The sequence below is a fragment of the Thalassophryne amazonica genome, chromosome 4 (assembly GCF_902500255.1).
Source record: "Thalassophryne amazonica chromosome 4, fThaAma1.1, whole genome shotgun sequence".
NCBI lineage: Eukaryota > Metazoa > Chordata > Actinopteri > Batrachoidiformes > Batrachoididae > Thalassophryne > Thalassophryne amazonica.
This window is the reverse complement of record NC_047106.1, coordinates 7,058,923-7,067,758: the sequence shown is the minus strand read 5'-3', so window position 1 is coordinate 7,067,758 and position 8,836 is coordinate 7,058,923.

Genomic DNA, 8,836 nt, shown 5'->3' with positions numbered 1-8,836 from the left:
GATCAAAAATGACTCCAAGATTTCTCACAGTATTACTGGAGGTCAGGGTAATGCCATCCAGAGTAAGGATGTGGTTAGACACCATGTGTCTAACATTTGTGGGGCCAAGTACAATAACTTAATTTTTATCTGAATTTAAAAGCAGGAAATTAGAGGTCATCCATGTCTTTATGTCTGTAAGACATTCCTGCAGTTTAACTAATTGGTGTGTGTCCTCTGGCTTCATGGATAGATAAAGCTGAGTATCATCTGCATAACAATGAAAATTTAAGCAATGCTTTCTAATAATACTGCCTAAGGGAAGCATGTATAAATTGAATAAAATTGGACAAACCAAGTCATCAACTGCGACACCTGTGACCAATCAGACAGGTGAGAGCACAGAGGTCAAAGTGAGCAAGAAGTTTCCTTTCAGTTCTGACGGTGCCTTCACAAAACCCTGTCTTTTTTCCTGTCTTCACAAATCCTGTCTTCACAAAGAGAAGTTAGACTTTCTTCGTGGAAAAGGATTATGCTTCAGTTGCTTGAAACGAGGGCATATGAGCAAGCTCTGCACAGAGAAACTAAAGGGGCTTTTCTACTACAAAGCTCCAGCACTACTCGGCTCTACTCAGTTTGTTTCCAAGTGCGTCCTTTTCTACTGCAAATGGTACCTCTTCAACATGGGTGGGGTCAGCAGAGCAAACTGCGGTGACATCGTTTTATACGCGACACAAACATAAACAATGGTGGACTCCGTGTGTTTACTGCTGTGAGTTTTTAAGAGAAAGTTGCTGGCGGTGAGACAAAACACGCTTGAGAAGTACAGAAGACTTTGGGAATTCATATAACAATATGAAGATGAAGACAAGAAGATACAAGCTGCTAGAGATGAAGAGGCAAAGCATGACGGTAAGCTAATTGTTAGCTTCCTAAGTAGCTCGTAAATAAGTAATAACTGCAGGCTGTCGCTATTAACTATTAAAATTGTGGCTGTCAAAATAAAGCGTTAGTTTAGATTAATTACAATACCTATCAGGCCTTCAGTCACACTTTGCTCCGTTTTGTTTTGACGTCAGTGACTTGGTCTGTAAATAAAGACGCGTTTCTGAGAGCAATAAACCTGTTAATATCAATACTTTTTTTTTACCAAAGTAACTTGCTTTGATAACTTACTGTTAAATCTCAAATGTGGGAGTTTGTGCATTTACCGACGTTCACACACGAAATGTTGATTCGGTTTTAATGACTGTTAATTAATGTCGTCACTGAAGTCGAACAGGCTTAAAACACATTAAAAACGTTTGTTTTTCATCCAGATTTTAATGTTCAATGGACAAATTTAAAATATGAAATCTATTAAGATAATTATTAAAGGAGTCATATTGTGCAGAAAGAATCAGCCTCCAAACTCCCACAATTCTGTTTTTATAGACATTCTTTATAATATAGCCTTTTTACACATACAGTGAAATTTGCCTGCATTTAACCCATCCACATTACACTTCGACAGTTCTCCCAATTTAAGATCAATTTACAGCTTGTTTAATATCTCCTTGATATGTAACAGAAATAACCCTGATCCTTTACCTGATTATTAAATGCCCCAAGCACACAGATCTGAGTTTTTTAATATACCTGCAATTAAATGATTCATTTAGATTAACTAATCACAAACCCGGTAATCAATTACATTATTTTTTTAATAACCTGACAGCACTAATTAAAATATGTATGCTGTGTGTGTGTTTCAGATGGTTTTCTCAGATTCACCGCTGCAAAGGTTCATGCCACGGAATGAGACACTTTGTTATCATCATCATGTTATACATGTTATGTTTCGCTATGAATTTTGAATAAATTTGTACTTTTTGCTAAAATGTCTCCACGTTTGTGTAACGTAAGTTTGATTTGTAAAAGTTACCAAGGTTTACTGATTTAAAGGCTAACAGTTTGAAAAGCTGTTTAAGCATAATCCAGTAGTAAAATAAGTTTTACATTTAATGGGGTCATAAATGTAAATGTAACAGACAGTAAAACTGGTTGTTCAAAATTCCTTGATGTAATGGTGCCTTCACTGAAGTGACTAAACCTTTTGTTTATGTTAAATACCATTTGGTAAAATCTCAGTTTAGACATGCTTATTCCAGCATCTGTGTAAAGATTCAGCCAGGTGTAGTGTGCAGTGTCTTCTGGAGCGGCAAAAACCCAAATTAAAAATTCTTAGAAATGAACCATCATTGCACCAAAACATCAATGACAAAATGTTTTTTTACTGTTGACTCAGCCTGAAATGACAAATTATGATACATGAGTCAAGTTGTTTACTGCAACAAAAAAGAGCAAATACAAAAAAAAAAAAAAAAAAAGCAACACAAACTATACAAAAGTTTCATGTGTCTGTAGTCTGGGTTGGGGGCGCAGGTCACATGCCCCGGTCACGCATCGCGTGCACAAGGTCGCCCAGCACGCTAACATATGCCTGATTAAATGCAGCTTCCACCACCGTTGCTTCCTCAAGGATCAGTCAGATGTGCCGATCACACTGCCCAGTTCAGCTTCAGCCTCAACATCACTCAAGGTGTTGAGATTCGCTTGCTGGAACAGGCTCCCTTTTCTCTTGCCTGGACAATAATGAAGGTAGAAATGGGAAAGCAAATAAAAAAAAAAAAATCAAATCAAATCAATTTTATTTATATAGCGCCAAATCACAACAAGCAGTTGCCCGAAGGCGCTTTATATTGTAAGGCAAAAGCCATACAATAAATACAGAAAAACCCCAACGGTCAAAACGACCCCCTGTGAGCAAACACTTGGCGACAGTGGGAAGGAAAAACTCCCTTTTAACAGGAAGAAACCTCCAGCAGAACCAGGCTCAGGGAGGGGCAGTCTGGTTGGGGCTGAGGGGAGAGAACCAGGAAAAAGACATGCTGTGGAGGGGAGCAGAGATCAATCACTAATGATTAAATGCAGAGTGGTGCATACAGAGCAAAAAGAGAAAGAAACACTCAGTGCATCATGGGAACCCCCCAGCAGTCTAAGTCTATAGCAGCATAACTAAGGGATGGTTCAGGGTCACCTGATCCAGCCCTAACTATAAGCTTTAGCAAAAAGGAAAGTTTTAAGCCTAATCTTAAAAGTAGAGAGGGTGTCTGTCTCCCTAATCTGAATTGGGAGCTGGTTCCACAGGAGAGGAGCCTGAAAGCTGAAGGCTCTGCCTCCCATTCTACTCTTACAAACCCTAGGAACTACAAGTAAGCCTGCAGTCTGAGAGCGAAGCGCTCTATTGGGGTGATATGGACCTTGAGGTCCCTAAGATAAGATGGGACCTGATTATTCAAAACCTTATAAGTAAGAAGAAGAATTTTAAATTCTATTCTGGAATTAACAGGGAGCCAATGAAGAGAAGCCAATATGGGTGAAATATGCTCTCTCCTTCTAGTCCCTGTCAGTACTCTAGCTGCAGCATTTTGAATTAACTGAAGGTTTTTCAGGGAACTTTTAGGACAACCTGATAATAATGAATTACAATAGTCCAGCCTAGAAGAAATAAATGCATGAATTAGCTTTTCAGCATCACTCTGAGACAAGACCTTTCTAATTTTAGAGATATTGCGCAAATGCAAAAAAAGCAGTCCTACATATTTGCTTAATATGCGCATTGAAGGACATATCCTGATCAAAAATTACTCCCAAGATTTCTCACAGTATTACTGGAGGTCAGGGTAATGCCATCCAGAGTAAGGATCTGGTTAGACACCATGTTTCTAAGATTTGTGGGGCCAAGTACAATAACTTCAGTTTTATCTGAATTTAAAAGCAGGAAATTAGAGGTCATCCATGTCTTTATGTCTGTAAGACAATCCTGCAGTTTAACTAATTGGTGTGTGTCCTCTGGCTTCATGGATAGATAAAGCTGGGTATCATCTGCGTAACAATGAAAATTTAAGCAATGCTTTCTAATAATACTGCCTAAGGGAAGCATGTATAAAGTGAATAAAATTGGTGCTAGCACAGAACCTTGTGGAACTCCATAATTAACCTTAGTCTGTGAAGAAGATTCCCCATTTACATGAACAAATTGTAATCTATTAGATAAATATGATTCAAACCACCGCAGCGCAGTGCCTTTAATACCTATGGCATGCTCTAATCTCTGTAATAAAATTTTATGGTCATTAAGACGATGTGCTGAAGACAACAGGGATCTGTTTGACACTACAGTAGTTGACACTGTATTGCAAAATGTTTATGTTGATGACTGCCTCAAGTCAGTCAGCTCTAAGGAAGAGGCTGTGTTGCTGTGCCACAACCTGAAAGTGATCTGCCACTTAACAAAGTGGATTAGCAACTGCAAGACAGTTCTTGCAGCCATACCCAATGAGGAGATAGCTAAGGAAGTGAAAGATCTCGACATGGATCAAGACTCACTCCCCATAGAGAGAGCATTGGGAGTACAGTGGTGCATCCATTTTGGAGATCCATCACTTTCTCAGCTTCATCATTTCTGTGATACTAGTGAGGAGTGGCTATGGCACAGTGACCTACCTTGTCCAGCAGAACAGTACCAACCAGGTCCATTGTGCCTTTGTAATGGGAGAGGCTAGGGTTGCTCTACTCAAGCCTACTACCATTCCTCGCCTGGAGCTAACAGCAGCAACCATGGCTGGACGCATGGACATGATGTTAAGCTGCAGCTGGCAGACTGTTCTGGACAGACAGTCCGTCTGTGCTGAAATATGTTAACAATGAGAGGACAAGGTTCTGCACATTTGTGGCCAACTGTGTGTCAGAAATACTGAAGATATCTTCAGCATCTCAGTGGAGGCACGTCAGCTCAGGTTTAAATCCAGCCGATTATGCTTCGAGAGAACAGAAAGTAGAGGCCTTTGTGCAAAACCGAACCTGGATTTCGGGACCAGATTTTCTCACAGCGTCAACTGAAAGCTTGCCAGACAACCCAGATCACCTGAAAGACCTCACAGCAGTAGATCCTGAGATTAAGAGAAATGCAGCAGTCCATGTTGTTGCACTGACACAAAGCATGGATGCTAAGACACAATTAACAGAGCATTATTCCTCATGGACCTGCCTTAAGAAAGCTGTAGCATGGATCCTCAAGGTGAAAGATGCATTGCTGTGTTTAGCAAAGAAGAAAAAGGAGCAAAGATCAGAGATCGGACTATCCACCAGTGACAACCAACAGAAACAACAGCTTCACAAAATTATGGTGAGCTTCAAGGCAAGTCTGAGCAAAAGGAGTCTCACAGTCGATGATTTAAAAGAAGTTGAACAGGAGATCATAAGACACTGCCAGAGAAAAACATTCCAAAAAGAAATTGACTCCTTACAAAAGGGTGAGCTGATCAAAAGAAGCAGCCACTTGTACAGGCTTGATCCTATACTTCAGGATGAGATTCTAAGAGTTGGTGGTAGGCTCAATAGAGCAGCCATGTCAGAAGAATCCAAACACCCAGCCATCCTGGGGAAGAAACAGTGGGTGTCCGACCTCATTTTGCAACAAATCCATCATGATCTTGGGCACATCAGACGCAACCATGTTCTATCTAAGTTGCGCCTGAAATACTGGATCCCTGGTGCAGGTGCAACAATCAAAAGAGTTTTGTCCAAATGTCTCATATGCCGGAGACTGCATGGTGCTGCTGGACAAAAAAGATGGCAGACCTTCCACAGAACAGACTCACACCAGATGAACCACCCTTCAGTAGAACTGGAGTGGACTATTTTGGTCCTTTTGAAGTCAAACGTGGAAGAGTTACTGTGAAGAGATATGGCGTCATCTTTACCTGTTTAACTATTCGAGCTATCCATTTGGAGGTTGCAGCATCCCTTGATGCTGACTCTTTCATACACGCACTCCGTAGATTCATTGCAAGAAGAGGCCAAGTGTCAGAGTTGCGTCCAGACAATTGGACCAATTTTGTGGGGGCAGAGCGGGAACTCAAAAAGGCCATCCAAGAGTGGAATACCTCCAAAATAGAGAGCACTTTGCTTCAGCGTGGTATTAAGTGGATGTTCAACCCACCTGCTGCTTCACACTAAGGAGGAGTATGGGAGCATTTAATCAGGTCCATCAGAAAAATCCTTAGTCTGGATGAAGAGAGCCTTCACACGCTTCTTTGTGAAGTTGAAGCCATCTTGAACAGTCGACCCATTACCACACCCTCCAGTGACCCATATGACCTAGAAGCACTTACCCCCAACCACCTCCTGTTATTGAGGACTAAGCCATCTTTACCTCCAGGACTTTTTCAGAAAGACGATCTTTATGTGCGACCCTAACCCTTATGTGCGACGAAGGTGGTGACAGATCCAGTACATGGCAGACCTATTTTGGAAACGCTGGGTAAGGGAGTACCTCCCTGAGCTTCAAACACGTCAGAAGTGGTCACGTGTGTCTCGAAATTTTATGCCAGGAGACATCGTTTTACTTGTGGATGACACTGCACCAAGGAACTCCTGGGTGATCAGCAAGGTCATCCAGTCGATACCAGATGAACATAGAGTTGTTCGCCGAGTTCGTGTTAAGACGAAGACAAGTGAACTAGATAGACCCATCACGAAGGTCTGTCTCCTTCTGGAGGCAGTTTGATATGAGGCCGTGGTAAAGACTGCACTCCAACAGTATGTCATGTGCTAGTAACCTCTGACATCAGAAGACTTCAGTGCCCTTGTCTCTTTCTATTTAATGTTAATTGTTTCTAAACCTAGAGAACAATTAGGGGCCGGGTATGTATGAGACAAGTTCTGATTGTTGTTTCTTTTATAAGTTCAAGACTGCATATTTCTTCCTTTGTTTTATGTTCAGCATATATTTAGAATGATTACGCTTCTGTTAATAACTGATTATTGCTACAACTCAAAACTTTATTTTTGACATAATTTGTAATTACAGTTATTTAGTTACTGTAGCTTTAAGAAGGGACTTCGTGAGGTTAGTAATTTTTTTGCAGTTACGCAGGGCAGATGGAAGCTTACCAGCTGTGGAGTCACACGGTTTTTGTACCGTGCCTGTGTCTATGTCCTGCACATACTTTGCATGAACCTGAGGTAATATCATTCATCTAAAGTTTGCTGTGGCAGCTTTTTTCTGGTTTTTGGAATAAACGTTTTTGTATGTTCAACTGGATTGGATGAATGCTACATAGACATGAGGAGACACCAGGAGACACCAGGACTACCAACTAGCCAAAAACGAGTTTGACTCTTACACTGAGGAATAATGGAGCTCGGACAGAGATCAGCTACTTGGTCACCTCCCTGACTGAGGCCTTTCTCCCCAGTCAATAGTCAATCAATTTATATAGCGCCAAATCACAACAAACAGTTGCGCCAATGCGCTTTATATTGTAAGGCAAGGCCATACAGTAATTACGTAAAAACCCCAACGGTCAAAACGACCCCCTGTGAGCAAGCACTTGGCGACAGTGGGAAGGAAAAACTCCCTTTTAACAGGAAGAAACCTCCAGCAGAACCAGGCTCAGTGAGGGGCAGTCTTCTGCTGGGACTGGTTGGGGCTGTTCCAGTCACTCAGTTTAGACAGATGGCCAGCTCTAGGAAAAGTCCTGGTGGATCTGAACTTCCATTTACAGAATATGGAGGCCACTGTGCTCATTGGGACCGTCAAAGTAGCAGAAATGTTTCTGTACCCTTCCCTGAAGACAATCCTATCTTGGTGGTCTATAGACAGTTCCTTTGACTTCATGCGTGGTTTGTGTTCTGAAATGCGCTGTCAACTGTGGGACCTTATATGTAGACAGGTGTGTGTCTTTCCAAATCATGTCCAATTAACTGAATTTACCCCAGGTGGTCTCCAATTAAGCTGTAGAAACATCTCAAGGATGATCAGTGGAAATGGGATGCACCTGAGCTCAATTTTGAGGTTCATAGCAAAAGCTGTGAATACTTATGTACAAATGATTTCTTTGGGGTTTTGTTGTTGTTTTAATACATTTGCAAATATATATATATATATATATATATATATATATATATATATATATATATATATATATATATATATAAAACTTTTCACATTGTCATTATGGGGTGTTGTGTGTATTTTGAGGAAAACAATTTCATCCATGTTGGAATAAGTGAAGCACTGTGAATACTTTCTATATACTCTAACATAAAACATGGACAACTCCTCTGCAAATATTTGCAAATATCCATCCATTACTTTTGGAGATTCATCAGCAGGGGGAAAAGTTAGTGTGATTCATCATTTTCATTGACATGAGTAATAAATTCATACATGTCAACCTATACGGATTGTCCGTAAATTATACGGATTTTTCCAAGTTTCAGAGTCATACGGATGAAAAAATAAAGTCTTACAGATATTCAGGGTTTTCTGTTATAAATTTATTTTACTGTTGTTTTTTCTTAACCCTCTGAGGCTGACGCCGTCGTATACAACGGCTGAGGACAAGCTTTACTAAATTATAAATAAATTTTTAATGATATGAGATAGAAGCTTATTTTTTTGCTGAAAAGTTAATTCCGTGGATTTTCAGCCAGCCATCCACCATCTTTGTACTCCACATAGAACCTGTGTGATGATGTGCGCAATGTGAGTGTCCAATCGGAATTGGTTCACCGTCACATGGTTTTTCAATATCCAATCGTAGGGCAGAGCAGTCTGCCATGGTAGGGCCAAAGATTGTTAGGAGCAGTGATCTGTTACCCTGTGAGTTCTTGTTTCTGTAAAAATAGAACACTGTGTGACACTATTCATGGGAAATATATTGAATTTGTACAAAATACCTACAATGTACTTGTAGACATTGATTTTATTGAGAGCAAGCAATTTTACTAAGGAGCAAGAGGATTT